This window comes from Bacillus rossius, chromosome 3 (assembly GCF_032445375.1).
Source record: "Bacillus rossius redtenbacheri isolate Brsri chromosome 3, Brsri_v3, whole genome shotgun sequence".
NCBI lineage: Eukaryota > Metazoa > Arthropoda > Insecta > Phasmatodea > Bacillidae > Bacillus > Bacillus rossius.
The window spans coordinates 112639098-112660019 of record NC_086332.1 but is presented as its reverse complement, the minus strand read 5'-3'; the positions used below and the strand labels follow the sequence as shown (position 1 = coordinate 112660019).

At 48.7% G+C, this 20922-nt stretch overlaps 1 protein-coding gene across 1 annotated transcript in view; it reads left to right on the top strand.

Annotated features, from left to right (window-relative positions):
- Nucleotides 1-20922, top strand: part of LOC134531149 (organic cation/carnitine transporter 2-like) — a 120935-nt gene that overhangs the window by 16838 nt on the left and 83175 nt on the right. The gene's annotated exons all lie outside the window — the stretch shown is intronic.

The window sequence follows — 20922 nt, the reverse complement described above, 5'->3', positions numbered from 1 at the left end:
ATATGTGATTCCCAATATAGTCTATTAATACAATAAATTCGAACTAGTACAATAACCAGACATTCAGTAATCAAGTCAGTTATCGAAGAAGAAATAATTATAAGCATTTTCGAAAGGACATTTGACTATTACAATTAGTTATACAAATGTGAGTGATTTAACAGATGGCACAAAAGTCTGCTCATCAAGGGCTAGTAAAAGAATCCGATAACAAACATTAACAAAAATTACAAAATACATAAGAATAAAAAAATTAAATTATTATAAGCGTTTACAAGAACGTAATTTAAAACGGAATACAAACTATGTGCTCTTGGATAAGTAGCTTACATAAGCAGCGCAAACACGTGATAACGTACATAATATGATTACCAAAGAGATATCATAGTAACAAGAATAAATACATTCTATGCGAACCAGGGTGATGAAAGCAATTACAAACGTTTAAGTCATGTGTTCAATACAAATGTTGATTACTATAACATGAATGTATTATATCGCGTAAATTCTTTAGGATCACGATAAACGCAACACTAGAATGTTGTGTGACAGACAAATTGATATTAAATTTAACCATTATGATAAAAACATGACGCAAATGGATCCGATCATGGGCGGTGTTTTACAAACGCACAATTAAGTGAACAAACGTTAACAACAAACATAATTTAGAGCGTGACAGGGGGATAACACCGCATACCAAAATTACTACCTAGAAAAGGGAGAGGGGCGCATGCGGAACACAGGACAAAGGGAGGGAGCGAACAGCATAGGGGCAAGGAAAAGGAAGGAAAGGAGAGAGGGGAAGGACCACTCTGAGCTGAAAAAACGCACGGAAGCGGAGATAACTGAAGGACGAATATGGCTTTAGCCGTTTACTGCTACTCCCCCTCAATTAAAGAAACCTAAACCCCAAAATAGTTGAGTGTGTGCGATAATTGACAGTAAAAATACTTTAGTGCTGAAGATAAAGCTATGAATCAGCAGCAGTATCTTCGGAGCAGGAGGTCGCCGAGTCAGCGATGCAGGAACTACCCGGTACCACCAGGTCCAGGGGGCATCAGGTACCACCGTGTAGTCATGGCACCTCCACGGCACCACCGGAACAGTCTGGTCTGGCGCCACCAGAGCGCCAGGGTAGGCAGACAACCCGGAGGGCGACCGCGGACACCAGGAGACTTGTAGAATCTCAGCCCAGGAAGGGCAGTGTCGCCTTCGGAGCTCAGACGCGTGTCAACACGACTTCGGGCAGTCGAAGCAGCACGACGAGAGAGGAGCACACAGCACAGCGGACCGGCCTTGTACACTGCGCTGGGCGGAAATCTTCAAGGCAGAACAACTAGGCAGAAGTTAGACGAAAGATGAGAAGAGATGCACATTAGCATAGACAAGATACACTATATGAACGGAAATATTTTATTTGTATAACATGCGATTTCTTGTACTTAATTTTAGAGCCATAAAACAGTATTTAATCCGAAGAAACGGACAATCTTATAAGGGCACACGTACGTTTAGAGCCTATCTGATTGGCCTTAGAAGGCAATAGAATCTGGTTACACTATCAGTGTAATTTATGGCAAAATTAGGGTTTCTTCTCGTGGAGTTTTAATTATCAATACCTAACTCGCGCGCTCACTCCAGATTACCAGCCACTCTCTCTGCAACACCCCCAAGGGCAGGTTGATCGAGACAAGGATCCACTGAGGGAAGTCCCCAGATATTCAGGACTGGGTGTGTAAGCTCACGCCCCAGGAAGGGTACAGATGGGGCAAACTCAGTGGCGCAATGAACAGCGCTTTTTATAATGACGTTAACAAATTCCAGATCGCTATCCCATAGTGTCTGATGTTTTGTACAGAAAGCAATCAGTATGCTCTTAATAATTTTATTGACACGTTCCACTTGGTTTTTACCTGCGGGAATAAGCACTACTATAAACGGGTTTCATGGCCCATTAAAAATACATATCACGATATTCGCTGGATCTGAAGTACGTGGAGTTGTCAGAAACTATGACAGAGGGAGCCCCAAACATTTTCCACTCATTGCTCCTAAGAGTCTTTGTGATAATGATGGCCTTCGTGTCTCGTAGGGGCAAAACAATCACAAATTTGGTGAAAACATCGACCACCACGAGTATACAGTTATTTCCCAGACGAGAGCGGGTGTGAGGGCCAAAGACGTCAATGTGAACGCATGTAAGCCTAATTTTTTTCACTGCGGAGGTTTAGAAACTTGGCAGTCCAAACAAGCACGTACTTATGAACGTACTTGACTACGAAGCTTAGCCACAACAGGTGAGCGGCGATTTTCCTAAATGTCTGTTCAATACCTAAATGTCCACTCAGAGAGTAATCATAGGAATACTACAAAACTACCGGACGTAAAACAGTCTGTACCACGATTTTGAGTACATGGCCATTGGCACCCGTATAATATACCAAAACCTTCTCAATGACATAACGAATAAACTTATCTGTGTGTAAATCATGCTAAACCTCAATACATAAGTGGTCATCCCGCTGATAGTCACGAATGTTCAAGTAAGATTCAGGGAAGATCCTACACAAGTAAGACTCAACTACTTTACAAGGAATGTCGAAAGAAACCGAATCTACGCAAAATTCTTCTAAATTATACATTCATGATAAGGAATCGGAAACAATATTTTCAACGCCCTTGACATAACGAATTTTTAACTGAAATGTCGACAGTCTTAGCATCAAACGACTAAACTTTCCTAACTGGTTGGGTGATTGCAAAGCTAACTTAGGGCTTGGTTGTCCATGTGGAGATCAAGCTCTTGACAATCTAAAACCGATTGAAATTTTTTCAACCCCGAAAAGGCAGGCGAGGGTTCCTTTTCGTAAGTTCCGAGCCGTCTTTCGGCCTCGGACAACGTACAACTCGCAAATGCGATGGGTCTAAGCAATGATCGCGTAACGTTGTAGGCTATATATTATCATTGCTCTTTGCTAACGTGTTCCTCCTAGAATTGCTGCAGTCAGTGGCGCTAAGATAATATTTTTACTACATAGGTATTGGTGTTGGGTAAGCAATTTTCCTTTACATCATTGGTGAGTAAAGTAACTTAAATGTATGATTCTGTGTGTTATTTGATTTGTATAATTCTGTGTGTTAGTGATTATCTGTTTGACCATTATCTTCCCATATGCCGTTCTGTGTTTGAATGATTAATGGCATAAGGTTGATGAATAGTATTTTTTTGTATTAACTTTTTATATGGATTACAATATGAAATACACATTTTATTCCTCAATATATCTTCACACGACCAACTGTATGTGGCTTTGTCACTATCAAGAGTTGCAAGTCAAATGAAAATGTATATTGAATCACCAAAGACAATTAATGCGCAATTTAGTTTTTCAAGAGATTCTTCATTAAAAATAATTTTTATACATAAATATTAATATATTATAAAATTAATTAATTTTTATAAATATTTTGTGTATAGAATTGAATTTAAGGGTTTTTTATATTCATCATTTGACAACTGGTGCCTTAGACGCCTTAAAGATAACTAAAATTACATAAATACAAATTTTATGAAATGTTTATTTTTGAAGTTTCACTTCTTTTGGCACGTTATGGAAAAAAGATAATATTGAATTTTTATGATGCGCTCGCAGCATGCAGAAAAATTGACAGGATGAAAACAGACTACATAAGCATTATACATAAGTGAGGTATGTTTTACTTCTTTAGGCAGCTTGAGAAAAAATAATGACAGTAATTTAATACGATGCGCACGCAGCTTGCAACAAACAATAATTGATAACATGAAAAATGGCTACATTAGAATTTTTAAAATAAGTGCTTTTAAATAATAAACCAATTTTAGTGAATGATATTGAATACCGGTTCATTTAATTAAAAACATTTATTTATTTGTAATACTAGTGATATAAATTGAATTTATAAATAAATCAAGTGTATAAATTTAATTGAGCTTATGTTCCCATAAGTATTATTTATTTGTATTAAAAATTAAAAATTATTTATTAAATTAAGCGTTTTTATTGTTATAAATTTAATAAATAAAATTTACCTCGATAATTTGAAAAATAAACCAATATTATGTAATTAAGTTTATACTATTTTATAATAATTATTTAATCAAATTTAAAGTTTTTTAATTTCAACTTTAATAAAAGTATTTATATTATTTAATTTTTTAAATTGTTAATATTATTATTTTTTTTGGAATTTTTTTTTATTATTTGCATTCGCATTAAAGTTAGTTTTCTAAATTTTTATAGAGAGTGTCAAAGCCATTAAGCATGGAAAAGCGTACCCTCAAAAAAGGATATTGACGTACGCACGAAGAAGGGCAGTGGCGTACCCACGAGAAAGGGCAATGGCGTACCCATTAGGAAGAGACGTGGGTGGCGTACCCAGAAGGAAGGACAGTGGCGTAACCACGAGGAAGGACTGGCGAACCATAGAGGAAGCGCAGTGGCGTACCCACGAGAAAGGGCAGTGCCATACCCACGAGGAAGGACAGTGGTGTACCCACGAGAAAGGGCAGTGTCGTACCCACGAGGAAGGACAGTGGCGTACCCACGAGAAAGGGCAGTGTCGTACCCACGAGGAAGGGCAGTAGCATACCCACGAGGAAGGACAGTGGCGTACCCACAAAAAAGGGCAGTGTCGTACCCACGAGGAAGGACAGTGGCGTACCCACGAGAAAGGGCAGTGTCGTACCCACGAAGAAGGGCAGTAGCGTACCCACGAGGAAGGACAGTGGCGTACCCACGAGGAAGTAAAGTGGTGTACCCACGAGAAAGGGCAGTAGCGTACCCACGAGGAAGGACAGTGGCGTACCCACGAGGAAGGACAGTGGCGTACCCACGAGAAAGGGCAGTAGCGTACCCACGAGGAAGGACAGTGGCGTACCCACGAGAAAGGGCAGTGTCGTACACACGAGGAAGGACATTGGCGTACCCACGAGGAAGGACAGTGGCGTACCCACGAGGAAGGACAGTGGCGTACCCACGAGAAAGGGCAGTGTCGTACCCACGAGGAAGGGCAGTAGCATACCCACGAGTAAGTACAGTGGTGTACCCACGAGAAAGGGCAGTAGCGTACCCACGAGAAAGGGCAGTGTCGTACCCACGAGGAAGGACAGTGGCGTACCCACAAAGAAGGGCAGTGTCGTACCCACGAGGAAGGACAGTGGCGTACCCACGAGAAAGGGCAGTGTCGTACCCACGAAGAAGGACAGTGGCGTACCCACGAGAAAGGGCAGTGTCGTACCCACGAGGAAGGGCAGTAGCATACCCACGAGGAAGGACAGTGGCGTACCCACAAAAAAGGGCAGTGTCGTACCCACGAGGAAGGACAGTGTCGTACCCACGAAGAAGGACAGTGGCGTACCCACGAGAAAGGGCAGTGTCGTACCCACGAGGAAGGGCAGTAGCATACCCACGAGGAAGGACAGTGGCGTACCCACAAAAAAGGGCAGTGTCGTACCCACGAGGAAGGACAGTGGCGTACCCACGAGAAAGGGCAGTGTCGTACCCACGAAGAAGGGCAGTAGCGTACCCACGAGGAAGGACAGTGGCGTACCCACGAGGAAGTAAAGTTGTGTACCCACGAGAAAGGGCAGTAGCGTACCCACGAGGAAGGACAGTGGCGTACCCACGAGGAAGGACAGTGGCGTACCCACGAGAAAGGGCAGTAGCGTACCCACGAGGAAGGACAGTGGCGTACCCACGAGAAAGGGCAGTGTCGTACCCACGAGGAAGGACATTGGCGTACCCACGAGGAAGGACAGTGGCGTACCCACGAAGAAGGGCAGTGTCGTACCCACGAGGAAGGGCAGTAGCATACCCACGAGTAAGTACAGTGGTGTACCCACGAGAAAGGGCAGTAGCGTACCCACGAGAAAGGGCAGTAGCGTACCCACGAGGAAGGGCAGTGTCGTACCCACGAGGAAGGGCAGTAGCATACCCACGAGGAAGGACAGAGGTGTACCCACGAGAAAGGGCAGTGTCGTACCCACGAGGAAGGACAGTGGCGTACCCACGAGGATGGACATTGGCGTACCCACGAGAAAGGGCAGTGTCGTACCCACGAGGAAGGACAGTGGCGTACCCACGAGGAAGGACATTGGCGTACCCACGAGAAAGGGCAGTGTCGTACCCACGAGGAAGGACAGTGGCGTACCCACGAAGAAGGGCAGTGTCGTACCCACTAGAAAGGGCAGTAGCATACCCACGAGGAAGGACAGTGGTGTACCCACGAGAAAGGGCAGTGTCGTACCCACGAGGAAGGACAGTGGCGTACCCACGAAGAAGGGCAGTGTCGTACCCACGAGAAAGGGCAGTAGCATACCCACGAGGAAGGACAGTGGCGTACCCACGAGGAAGGGCATTAGCGTACCCACGAGGAAGGACAGTGGCGTACCCACGAGGAAGGACAGTGGCGCACCCACGAGGAAGGACATTGGCGTACCCACGAGAAAGAGCAGTGTCGTACCCACGAGGAAGGACAGTGGCGTACCCACGAGGAAGGACATTGGCGTACCCACGAGAAAGGGCAGTGTCGTACCCACGAGGAAGGACAGTGGCGTACCCACGAGAAAGTGCAGTAGCGTACCCACGAGGAAGGACAGTGGCGTACCCACGAAGAAGGGCAGTTTCGTACCCACGAGAAAGGGCAGTAGCATACCCACGAGGAAGGACAGTGGCGTACCCACGAGGAAGGGCATTAGCGTACCCACGAGGAAGGACAGTGGCGTACCCACGAGGAAGGACAGTGGCGTACCCACGAGGAAGGACAGTGGTGTACCAACGAGAAAGGGCAGTGTCGTACCCACGAGGAAGGACAGTGGCGTACCCACGAGAAAGTGCAGTAGCATACCCACGAGGAAGGACAGTGGCGTACCCACGAAGAAGGGCAGTGTCGTACCCACGAGAAAGGGCAGTAGCATACCCACGAGGAAGGACAGTGGCGTACCCACGAGGCAGGGCATTAGCGTACCCACGAGGAAGGACAGTGGTGTACCCACGAGAAAGGGCAGTAGCATACCCACGAGGAAGGACAATGGCGTACCCACGAGGAAGGACAGTGGCGTACCCACGAGAAAGGGCAGTGTCGTACCCACGAGGAAGGGCATTAGCGTACCCACGAGGAAGGACAGTGGCGTACCCACGAAGAAGGGTAGTGTCGTACCCACGAGGAAGGACAGTGGCGTACCCACGAGGAAGGACAGTGGCGTACCCTCGAGAAAGGGCAGTGTCGTACCCACGAGGAAGGGCATTAGCGTACCCACGAGGAAGAACAGTGGCGTACCCACGAGAAAGGGCAGTAGCATACCCACGAGGAAGGACAGTGGCGTACCCACGAGGAAGGACAGTGGCGCACCCACGAGGAAGGACATTGGAGTACCCACGAGAAAGGGCAGTGTCGTACCCACGAGGAAGGGCATTAGCGTACCCACGAGGAAGGACAGTGGCGTACCCACGAGAAAGGGCAGTAGCATACCCACGAGGAAGGACAGTGGCGTACCCACGAGGAAGGACAGTGGCGCACCCACGAGGAAGGACATTGGCGTACCCACGAGAAAGGGCAGTGTCCTACCCACGTTGAAGGGCATTAGCGTAACCACGAGGAAGGACATTGTCGTACCCACGAGAAAGGGCAGTGTCGTACCCACGAGGAAGGACAGTGGCGCACCCACGAGGAAGGACATTGGCGTACCCACGAGAAAGGGCAGTGTCGTACCCACGAGGAAGGGCATTAGCGTACCCACGAGGAAGGACAGTGGCGCACCCACGAGGAAGGACATTAGCGTACCCACGAGGAAGGACAGTGGCGTACCCACGAGGAAGGACAGTGGCGTACCCACGAGGAAGGACAGTGGCGCACCCACGAGGAAGGACATTGGCGTACCCACGAGAAAGGGCAGTGTCGTACCCACGACGAAGGACAGTGGCGCACCCACGAGGAAGGACATTGGCGTACCCACGAGAAAGGGCAGTGTCGTACCCACGAGGAAGGGCATTAGCGTACCCACGAGGAAGGACAGTGGCGCACCCACGAGGAAGGACAGTGGCGCACCCACGAGGAAGGACATTAGCGTACCCACGAGAAAGGGCAGTGTCGTACCCACGAGAAAGAGCAGTGTCGTACCCACGTAGAAGGGTAGTGTCGTACCCACGAGGAAGGACAGTGGCGTACCCACGAGGAAGGACAGTGGCGTACCCACGAGAAAGGGCAGTGTCGTACCCACGAGGAAGGACAGTGGCGTACCCACGAAGAAGGGCAGTGTCATGCCCACGAAGAAGGGCAGTATCGTACCCACGAGGAAGGGCATTAGCGTAACCACGAGGAAGAGCATTAGCGTACCCACGAGGAAGGACAGTGGCGTACCCACGAGGAAGGACAGTGGCGTACCCACGAAGAAGGGCATTAGCGTACCCACGAGGAAGGGCATTAGCGTACCCACGAGGAAGGACAGTGGTGTACCCACGAGGAAGGACATTGGCGTACCCACGAGGAAGGGCATTAGCGTACCCACGAGGAAGGACAGTGGCGTACCCACGAAGAAGGGTAGTGTCGTACCCACGAGGAAGGACAGTGGCGTACCCACGACGAAGGACAGTGGCGTACCCACGAGGAAGGGCATTAGCGTAACCACGAGGAAGGACATTGGCGTACCCACGAGAAAGGGCAGTGTCGTACCCACGAGAAAGGGCAGTGTCGTACCCACGAGAAAGGGCAGTAGCATACCCACGAGGAAGGACAGTGGCGTTCCCACGAGAAAGGGCAGTGTCGTACCCACGAGGAAGGGCATTAGCGTACCCACGAGGAAGGACAGTGGCGTACCCACGAGAAAGGGCAGTAGCATACCCACGAGGAAGGACAGTGGCGTACCCACGAGGAAGGGCATTAGCGTACCCACGAGGAAGAACAGTGGCGTACCCACGAGAAAGGGCAGTGTCGTACCCACGAGGAAGGGCATTAGCGTACCCACGAGGAAGGACAGTGGCGTACCCACGAGAAAGGGCAGTGTCGTACCCACGAGGAAGGACAGTGGTGCACCCACGAGGAAGGACATTGGCGTACCCACGAGAAAGGGCAGTGTCGTACCCACGAGGAAGGGCATTAGCGTACCCACGAGGAAGGACAGTGGCGCACCCACGAGGAAGGACATTAGCGTACCCACGAGGAAGGACAGTGGCGCACCCGCGAGGAAGGACATTGGCGTACCCACGAGAAAGGGCAGTGTCGTACCCACGAGGAAGGACAGTGGCGCACCCACGAGGAAGGACATTGGCGTACCCACGAGAAAGGGCAGTGTCGTACCCACGAGAAAGGGCAGTGTCGTACCCACGAGGAAGGACGGTGGCGTACCCACGAAGAAGGGTAGTGTCGTACCCACGAGGAAGGACAGTGGCGTACCCACGAGAAAGGGCAGTGTCGTACCCACGAGGAAGGGCATTAGCGTACCCACGAGGAAGGACAGTGGCGCACCCACGAGGAAGGACATTAGCGTACCCACGAGGAAGGACAGTGGCGTACCCACGAGGAAGGACAGTGGCGCACCCACGAGGAAGGACATTGGCGTACCCACGAGAAAGGGCAGTGTCGTACCCACGAGGAAGGACAGTGGCGTACCCACGAAGAAGGGCAGTGTCATGCCCACGAAGAAGGGCAGTGTCGTACCCACGAGAAAGTGCAGTAGCGTACCCACGAGGAAGGACAGTGGCGTACCCACGAAGAAGGGCAGTGTCATGCCCACGAAGAAGGACAGTGGCGTACCCACGAGAAAGGGCAGTGTCGTACCCACGAGGAAGGGCATTAGCGTAACCACGAGGAAGGACATTGGCGTACCCACGAGAAAGGGCAGTGTCGTACCCACGAGGAAGGACAGTGGCGCACCCACGAGAAAGGACATTGGCGTACCCACGAGAAAGGGCAGTGTCGTACCCACGAGGAAGGGCATTAGCGTACCCACGAGGAAGGACAGTGGCGCACCCACGAGGAAGGACATTAGCGTACCCACGAGGAAGGACAGTGGCGTACCCACGAGAAAGGACAGTGGCGTACCCACGAGGAAGGACTGTGGCGCACCCACGAGGAAGGACATTGGCGTACCCACGAGAAAGGGCAGTGTCGTACCCACGAGGAAGGACAGTGGCGCACCCACGAGGAAGGACATGGGCGTACCCACGAGAAAGGGCAGTGTCGTACCCACGAGGAAGGGCATTAGCGTACCCACGAGGAAGGACAGTGGCGCACCCACGAGGAAGGACATTAGCGTACCCACGAGAAAGGGCAGTGTCGTAACCACGAGAAAGGGCAGTGTCGTACCCACGAAGAAGGGTAGTGTCGTACCCACGAGGAAGGACAGTGGCGTACCCACGAGGAAGGGCATTAGCGTACCCACGAGGAAGGACAGTGGCGTACCCACGAGGAAGGACAGTGGCGTACCCACGTAGAAGGGTAGTGTCGTACCCACGAGGAAGGACAGTGGCGTACCCACGAGGAAGGACAGTGGCGTACCCACGAGAAAGGGCAGTGTCGTACCCACGAGGAAGGGCATTAGCGTAACCACGAGGAAGGACATTGGCGTACCCACGAGAAAGGGCAGTGTCGTACCCACGAGAAAGGGCAGTGTCGTACCCACGAGAAAGGGCAGTAGCATACCCACGAGGAAGGACAGTGGCGTACCTACGAGAAAGGGCAGTGTCGTACCCACGAGGAAGGGCATTAGCGTACCCACGAGGAAGGACAGTGGCGTACCCACAAGAAAGGGCAGTAGCATACCCACGAGGAAGGACAGTGGCGTACCCACGAGGAAGGGCATTAGCGTACCCACGAGGAAGGACAGTGGCGTACCCACGAGAAAGGGCAGTGTCGTACCCACGAGGAAGGGCATTAGCGTACCCACGAGGAAGGACAGTGGCGTACCCACGAGAAAGGGCAGTGTCGTACCCACGAGAAAGGGCAGTGTCGTACCCACGAGAAAGGGCAGTAGCATACCCACGAGGAAGGACAGTGGCGTACCCACGAGGAAGGGCATTAGCGTACCCACGAGGAAGGACAGTGGCGTACCCACGAGAAAGGGCAGTGTCGTACCCACGAGGAAGGGCATTAGCGTAACCACGAGGAAGGACATTGGCGTACCCACGAGAAAGGGCAGTGTCGTACCCACGAGGAAGGACAGTGGTGCACCCACGAGGAAGGACATTGGCGTACCCACGAGAAAGGGCAGTGTCGTACCCACGAGGAAGGGCATTAGCGTACCCACGAGGAAGGACAGTGGCGCACCCACGAGGAAGGACATTAGCGTACCCACGAGGAAGGACAGTGGCGCACCCACGAGGAAGGACATTGGCGTACCCACGAAAAAAGGGCAGTGTCGTACCCACGAGGAAGGACAGTGGCGCACCCACGAGGAAGGACATTGGCGTACCCACGAGAAAGGGCAGTGTCGTACCCACGAGAAAGGGCAGTGTCGTACCCACGAGGAAGGACAGTGGCGTACCCACGAAGAAGGGTAGTGTCGTACCCACGAGGAAGGACAGTGGCGTACCCACGAGAAAGGGCAGTGTCGTACCCACGAGGAAGGGCATTAGCGTACCCACGAGGAAGGACAGTGGCGCACCCACGAGGAAGGACATTAGCGTACCCACGAGGAAGGACAGTGGCGTACCCACGAGGAAGGACAGTGGCGCACCCAAGAGGAAGGACATTGGCGTACCCACGAGAAAGGGCAGTGTCGTACCCACGAGGAAGGACAGTGGCGTACCCACGAAGAAGGGCAGTGTCATGCCCACGAAGAAGGGCAGTGTCGTACCCACGAGAAAGTGCAGTAGCGTACCCACGAGGAAGGACAGTGTCGTACCCACGAGGAAGGACAGTGGCGTACCCACGAAGAAGGGCAGTGTCATGCCCACGAAGAAGGACATTGGCGTACCCACGAGAAAGGGCAGTGTCGTACCCACGAGGAAGGACAGTGGCGTACCCACGAAGAAGGGCAGTGTCATGCCCACGAAGAAGGACAGTGGCGTACCCACGAGAAAGGGCAGTGTCGTACCCACGAGGAAGGACAGTGGCGTACCCACGAAGAAGGGCAGTGTCATGCCCACGAAGAAGGACAGTGGCGTACCCACGAGAAAGGGCAGTAGCATACCCACGAGGAAGGACAGTGGCGTACCCACGAGAAAGGGCAGTGTCGTACCCACGAGGAAGGACAGTGGCGTACCCACGAAGAAGGGCAGTGTCGTACCCACGAAGAAGGACATTGGCGTACCCACGAGAAAGGGCAGTGTCGTACCCACGAGGAAGGACAGTGGCGTACCCACGAAGAAGGGCAGTGTCATGCCCACGAAGAAGGACATTGGCGTACCCACGAGAAAGGGCAGTGTCGTACCCACGAGGAAGGACAGTGGCGTACCCACGAAGAAGGGCAGTGTCATGCCCACGAAGAAGGACAGTGGCGTACCCACGAGAAAGGGCAGTAGCATACCCACGAGGAAGGACAGTGGCGTACCCACGAGAAAGGGCAGTGTCGTACCCACGAGGAAGGACAGTGGCGTACCCACGAGAAAGGGCAGTGTCGTACCCACGAGGAAGGGCATTAGCGTAACCACGAGGAAGGACATTGGCGTACCCACGAGAAAGGGCAGTGTCGTACCCACGAGAAAGGGCAGTGTCGTACCCACGAGAAAGGGCAGTAGCATACCCACGAGGAAGGACAGTGGCGTACCTACGAGAAAGGGCAGTGTCGTACCCACGAGGAAGGGCATTAGCGTACCCACGAGGAAGGACAGTGGCGTACCCACGAGAAAGGGCAGTAGCATACCCACGAGGAAGGACAGTGGCGTACCCACGAGGAAGGGCATTAGCGTACCCACGAGGAAGGACAGTGGCGTACCCACGAGAAAGGGCAGTGTCGTACCCACGAGGAAGGGCATTAGCGTACCCACGAGGAAGGACAGTGGCGTACCCACGAGAAAGGGCAGTGTCGTACCCACGAGAAAGGGCAGTAGCATACCCACGAGGAAGGACAGTGGCGTACCCACGAGGAAGGGCATTAGCGTACCCACGAGGAAGGACAGTGGCGTACCCACGAGAAAGGGCAGTGTCGTACCCACGAGGAAGGGCATTAGCGTAACCACGAGGAAGGACATTGGCGTACCCACGAGAAAGGGCAGTGTCGTACCCACGAGGAAGGACAGTGGTGCACCCACGAGGAAGGACATTGGCGTACCCACGAGAAAGGGCAGTGTCGTACCCACGAGGAAGGGCATTAGCGTACCCACGAGGAAGGACAGTGGCGCACCCACGAGGAAGGACATTAGCGTACCCACGAGGAAGGACAGTGGCGCACCCACGAGGAAGGACATTGGCGTACCCACGAAAAAAGGGCAGTGTCGTACCCACGAGGAAGGACAGTGGCGCACCCACGAGGAAGGACATTGGCGTACCCACGAGAAAGGGCAGTGTCGTACCCACGAGAAAGGGCAGTGTCGTACCCACGAGGAAGGACAGTGGCGTACCCACGAAGAAGGGTAGTGTCGTACCCACGAGGAAGGACAGTGGCGTACCCACGAGAAAGGGCAGTGTCGTACCCACGAGGAAGGGCATTAGCGTACCCACGAGGAAGGACAGTGGCGCACCCACGAGGAAGGACATTAGCGTACCCACGAGGAAGGACAGTGGCGTACCCACGAGGAAGGACAGTGGCGCACCCAAGAGGAAGGACATTGGCGTACCCACGAGAAAGGGCAGTGTCGTACCCACGAGGAAGGACAGTGGCGTACCCACGAAGAAGGGCAGTGTCATGCCCACGAAGAAGGGCAGTGTCGTACCCACGAGAAAGTGCAGTAGCGTACCCACGAGGAAGGACAGTGTCGTACCCACGAGGAAGGACAGTGGCGTACCCACGAAGAAGGGCAGTGTCATGCCCACGAAGAAGGACATTGGCGTACCCACGAGAAAGGGCAGTGTCGTACCCACGAGGAAGGACAGTGGCGTACCCACGAAGAAGGGCAGTGTCATGCCCACGAAGAAGGACAGTGGCGTACCCACGAGAAAGGGCAGTGTCGTACCCACGAGGAAGGACAGTGGCGTACCCACGAAGAAGGGCAGTGTCATGCCCACGAAGAAGGACAGTGGCGTACCCACGAGAAAGGGCAGTAGCATACCCACGAGGAAGGACAGTGGCGTACCCACGAGAAAGGGCAGTGTCGTACCCACGAGGAAGGACAGTGGCGTACCCACGAAGAAGGGCAGTGTCGTACCCACGAAGAAGGACATTGGCGTACCCACGAGAAAGGGCAGTGTCGTACCCACGAGGAAGGACAGTGGCGTACCCACGAAGAAGGGCAGTGTCATGCCCACGAAGAAGGACATTGGCGTACCCACGAGAAAGGGCAGTGTCGTACCCACGAGGAAGGACAGTGGCGTACCCACGAAGAAGGGCAGTGTCATGCCCACGAAGAAGGACAGTGGCGTACCCACGAGAAAGGGCAGTAGCATACCCACGAGGAAGGACAGTGGCGTACCCACGAGAAAGGGCAGTGTCGTACCCACGAGGAAGGATAGTGGCGTACCCACGAAGAAGGGCAGTGTCGTACCCACGAAGAAGGACATTGGCGTACCCACGAGAAAGGGCAGTGTCGTACCTACGAGGAAGGACAGTGGCGTACCCACGAAGAAGGGCAGTGTCATGCCCACGAAGAAGGACAGTGGCGTACCCACGAGAAAGGGCAGTGTCGTACCCACGAGGAAGGACAGTGGCGTACCCACGAAGAAGGGCAGTGTCATGCCCACGAAGAAGGACAGTGGCGTACCCACGAGAAAGGGCAGTAGCATACCCACGAGGAAGGACAGTGGCGTACCCACGAGAAAGGGCAGTAGCATACCCACGAGGAAGGACAGTGGCGTACCCACGAGAAAGGGCAGTGTCGTACCCACGAGGAAGGACAGTGGCGTACCCACGAGGAAGGACAGTGGCGCACCCACGAGGAAGGACATTGGCGTACCCACGAGAAAGGGCAGTGTCGTACCCACGAGGAAGGACAGTGGCGTACCCACGAAGAAGGGCAGTGTCATGCCCACGAAGAAGGACAGTGGCGTACCCACGAGAAAGGGCAGTAGCATACCCACGATGAAGGACAGTGGCGTACCCACGAGGAAGGACAGTGGCGCACCCACGAGGAAGGACATTGGCGTACCCACGAGAAAGGGCAGTGTCTTACCCACGAGGAAGGACAGTGGCGTACCCACGAAGAAGGGCAGTGTCATGCCCACGAAGAAGGGCAGTGTCGTACCCACGAGAAAGTGCAGTAGCGTACCCACGAGGAAGGACAGTGGCGTACCCACGAAGAAGGGCAGTGTCATGCCCACGAAGAAGGGCAGTGTCGTACCCACGAGAAAGGGCAGTAGCGTACCCACGAGGAAAGACAGTGGCGTACCCACGAAAAAAGGTCAGTGGCGTACCCATGAAGAAGGGCAGTGGTGTTCCCATGAAGAAGGGCAGTGGTGTACCCACGAGGTAGGGAAGTGGCGTACCCACGAGGATGGACAGTGACGTACCCACGAGGAGGAGCAGAGTTAGATTTAAGTAGTTTAGCCGTCACTTGCTGACTTATCATACACCGTACAATAGAATTAACATTTAGAATATCGATGTGGTTTTTTTATTAATTAAAATTCATCTTAATTAGTTTGCTAAAAAATTATTAATTTTATACACCTGTTTGTATTAATCTTATATATATGCTCATCACTTAGTCACTGACTCTGTAACGCTAAAGAGATATTTATATTCTGGAGACAAATGTATCATTAAGTAAAAATATTAGTCTACTCGCTAAAGTTCTTTATAATTTATAAAATTGAATCATAGTAATAGAGTGACATTTTTAATGCATTTACATGAGTGTAACACCATTTATTTATTAAATTAAAGTGTTTGCTACATTTATCATTTTTTAACGGGTGCCTTAGGCTCTTTGCAACCTCCTAGTCTTGCATAATACACAAGAAAGCCTAAAAATCCTTGGACAACCTTTATTTAAGTTATTTGGGCGGGGAAAACTTACAATTGGAGCTATTTTTCCGGATACGTGAGTATCCTGCCTTCAGTGATGACATCACCAAGAAATTTAAATGATCTATTCGCTAACGACAGCTTCCCTGTTAACAGTCTTAGCCTCGTGAATACCTCAAACAAATGGCGAATTTTCGTCAAAACTAACTCTGTACTACACAATGATATCATCCAAATAATTAAATTATATTTTGTATTTAATGTAACTTAATATGTGATCCAAAACACGGCTTAAGGCCTGGCTTCCAAAACTAACGCCCCTGTGTACTCGAATAAATTCAAATTGCCCCCAAGTTGTGACAAAGACTGTAAACTTACTGCGAGAGGAATCTAAGAGACATTGGTGAAAACTATCATTGAAATCAATTACTGAGAAGATATTCGATTTACCTTAATGCTTTAAGGCACTTTCCACAGTGAGCAGAGAAAGACTATCGTCAATTATCTTCTGATTAAGCAGAATATAATTATGTACGAGCCTAAACTCATGATAAATTTCGTGGGCACAACAAAAGTTTGAGTACTGTAATTGGAGACAAATTGTGAAATTACGTTATCGTTTAGGAACCTATCGATAATATCGTTCATAATATTTTCAACTTAGGAGGGCTGACCCTCTGAAATTTTGAGAAAATATGAATATAATCCTTTAAATAAAATTTGTGATGTAAAACGTCACACTTGTCTATGCGTTTAGTCAAAGCATCGGGGAAAGAAGCGATTAAATTCTTAATGTCTTCAGCCTCATTGGAAGTCTTCTTGGTTTTAAACGTGGACATACAGCACAAATCAATATCAGATGTGAATTTAATTTTTACAGTGAGTTCAAAACCAAAGCACAGCTCACGAGTGGTAATATCACACGCGTCTTGCCCAGAAAGTAAAAAAAAAAAATTTATTTAATGAGAAAGTAGTGGAACCACCAGGAATCTCCGATTCCAAGAGAAACGGTCAATTTCCATATGAAGTAAAACGGAAGTGTCCGTACTCAATACTGCATTATAAGCTACACAAATACTCATCAGCTTATCTCGCTGTGAAAGGCATGCAACCTGAGGGATGAGCTGAAAAAGCTCGTTTAAAAATTCGCCACTGGTTAGGGAATGCGTGGCTTCCGTAGCAACTAAAGCGGGAAGCTGACGATGAGATAAATGTGAATGTACATAATTTAAATAACCGGTGAGTGGAATTTGTCCTAAATTTACGGTCGCGCAGACCACCAATCCGGGCGAAACTCTATAGTTTCCCGGACACTGGTAGCGCTTGTGTCCCGCGTGTTTTCAGCGGAAACATTTACGTGAATTCACGTTTCCGATGGAATCAGGGTGTGACGAGACCGAGTGGCCGAACTTACAACACTTGGCACACCTGTACTGTGCGGTATGAGACGCGCGTTCCCATTCATGGGTTGCGTGCGTCCTTGGAGAAGGTGACACAACGCCAATGGGCTCGTTTACAATGACCCTTAGTGTTACACTAGGCAGCTCAGTTACCTTTATACGTCCACAGCCACTCGTCAATATGGTAGCCGTAAGAAGCTCAGGTGCACTACTCCCTGTTTCAATCATGGACGTGAGAGGCTCCGCTGGGAATGCCTTCAAATAATTACATACAGTAACCAACTTGTTTTCTATTTCCCCGCTCCATTTCCGTAATTACAATCAATTACTAGGCGGAGAAAGCATGGCGCTGTATTGAATTACTAAGCGCGAGAAGTAACTCAAGATTATTCGAAGTTGAGTCTTGGATAGCTGAAGGTCGAGCACCTCGCCTACTAATATTATAAACGCGAAGTTTGTAAGTATGGATGGATGGATGTTTGTTTCTCTTTCACGTAAAAAATACGGAATGGATTTGAATGAAATTTGGCCTACAGCTAGCTTATAACCTGGATTAACACACAGACCACATATTAATATGAAATTCCAGCCCTAAGGGAGTGAAAAAGTGATAATTTAATTTTATAACAGAAAAAATCATATGTCATAGACATACAAATAGTGAGTGAGTGTCATTTCTCTATGTCTGACACACGATCATACACATAGTAAGGTCTGGCAAATTAATATTTTTTCTCCTTGGTGAGACCAGTCCGCTTAGTGGAGCTCGCAGCGGCTAGCAAAATAAAGGCGCTAAGAACAGTTTTGTTCTTAACTTCGTCAATAGATGGAGTTGCCTTGAATTTTAAACGCACCATCGTTTGATGCGTTTGTCGTGTCTTTAATTTTCGTTTGTTTGTACCGTATGCGTTCCTATACCATTCATCCGATTGCGTTGAAATTTTGGTGATTTGTTATGCGTATGCCCATGAAGGTTACTGAGACGGTATAACTATTTTTCAATAGTTGGAGCACGAATCGTGTCAAAAAGTGTGTTTTTTTCATTTTATATAGCGGCACTTCGTCTGTTTTTGTTGTATAAGTGCGCACGCATGACACAATTTATTTAAATATAAAAGAGAGACAGAGATAGAGTGATATATATATATAGAGTGAGATAGAGATGGAGAGATAAATTGAGATAGAGCGAGGTATAGAGAATGAAATGGGTTAGATAAAGAGATATACCTATAGATGTATAGAGCTATATAGAGACTTATATATAGAAGATATAGAGATAGTGGGAAGTATATATGTAGATATAAAGAGATAAATGGAGATAGTGAGATACATAGATGTAATATATAAATGTAGATAGAGATAAATATATATAGAGAGATATGGATGGATGATTTGTTTATGTGGAACTACTTCAAACATATTACAAAACAAAACTGAATGAGGCATTGCAATGCAGGCCGAGCATTAGCTAGATAATGGAATCTTTTCAATATTAGTAATCTCTTATTTTTCAGCTTTTTTCTATATTACTTTATAAAGTCTAAATTACATACAGACCAGGTAAATAACTATAAACTGGCAGAACAACGTCTGTTGGGATCTGAAAGTGATATAAATTAATTTTCACACTTGACATTCAAATTAAGAAGACAATTACTAACTACATTCTGTGTTCAGCCCGGGCAACGCCAGGTATTGCAGCTAGTAGAGTTAATAAACTCGAAGACAGGCTCATTATGTCGTTGAAATCGATAGACTAACTCACGCTTACAGCTTTATAGAATTGTGTGTGGACAGAAAAAGTGTAGAACATTACTCTTAAATTATTCGAAAGACAGTTTACGACACAATGCCTCCCTAAACATAAGTGACTTCAAAAATCAGCGTTACTAACAAGACGTAAACTAGCTACTCGTGAGGCCTCACTCAACTAAATTAAGACTGATTTGGGATCATTATCCCCTAGCCTGGGTAGTGTTTTAATGCTATTAAAAAGTAATTAAATTTTTTCCTCTCAAAAATGTTGAATGTTCAATTTTTGTTTAAATTTTCTGTTGAAATATTTTTTTTATATAAACTGGAACAATTTAGCGAATTTTGGCGAATTTTTGGCCAATTTCGGAAAATGTTGAGTAATTTTGGTAATTTTTAAGGTCAAGGTCAAAGGTCAATGTCATCTAAGATGGTTGCCGTGACATGATCCAAGATGTAGGTTCCAAGGTAGCATACCACGCATCAGAACCAGGCGCCGGACCTAACAAGCTATAGGGCGATGTCTTATTATCTGATTTAGTTGAATATGTAGATTATGTTAATATTTTTAAAAATGTCTTAGCAATTAAATAGCTCTAAAAACAAACACGAAAATAGAAACTCCATGCAGAAATAGACGATGCTGAAGTATTCGTCTAGCACAATAACAAAAGCAGTTCACAGTTACTCACGGCTACAGTACTTGGTGACAGTTCCTTTTGAAGTGATCAGTGCTTTTAGTATTCTTAGCATTGATTCTACAACTTTTTGTGTGAATTTTTTGGTTTATTTTGCTGAACACCTTGGCTAAACATTCTTTAAAGTTTTCTTTACTTATAAACCGCTTTTTACTCAGTATCTGTTTTATTCTAGCCCTAAGTGCTTAATGAGGTTTAAGTCTGGGGACGGTGTTGGTGTTTTGTACAACAGCCATTCCTTGATGACCCAGCATTATGGTTCGGATCATTAACTTCTGAAAGTAATAGTCACTAACTATCAGGGCCTAACTACTGTATGCTAGACCACAGATTCTGTTTTTGTATATTCAGATATGGCATCTTATTCATAGCCACAGATCGTAGGTGGTAGTAACCTTTCCCAGCTGCAGATATATATTTCTATACTGCTAAGCTTCCGCCGCCAAACTTGAAGAGGCTGCAGGTTCTTACACTGGAGCTCTTTGTACTTATTTCTTCGCATGCATCGTTTGTCCAAAGAATCAACTAAACACAATTGGTCGTCATCAATAAAGAACACCCGCCTACAAAACTCCAGTGGCTTGCTAACATTTCTACAAAAGCAAGCTCTTTTTTAGTTTTTTTTTCTTCTTCCTGCTTATGCGTCCCACCAGTTCAGCTGTGTATAACATCAGCCTTACGTCAATGCTGATGTTCTTCTCTGAGCAGTTTCTGCAGCAGATCGAAGCGCAGGACCAGAAACATGAGGAATTTTGTGCAACGACCGCACAATGCTTCTCTTTTTTCGTCGCGTCAACTTCCTTGGTCATCCGCTTCAAGGTTTATTAAACACAGAATAACTTGTTACATATAAATGGCTATTGTTATTCGTGGTATTTCGATAGTTTCCCCCATATTTCCTAGTGGCTTCCTGTCCATATGTAGTTGTCTAACGCGTTTCCTTTCAACGAGAGTGCATTCTCTTCTCTCGCTCATTCTTCCCTGCAGGTGGTTGCTTACTCGCAGACACTCAAGTTAACACTGAAACAGTGCA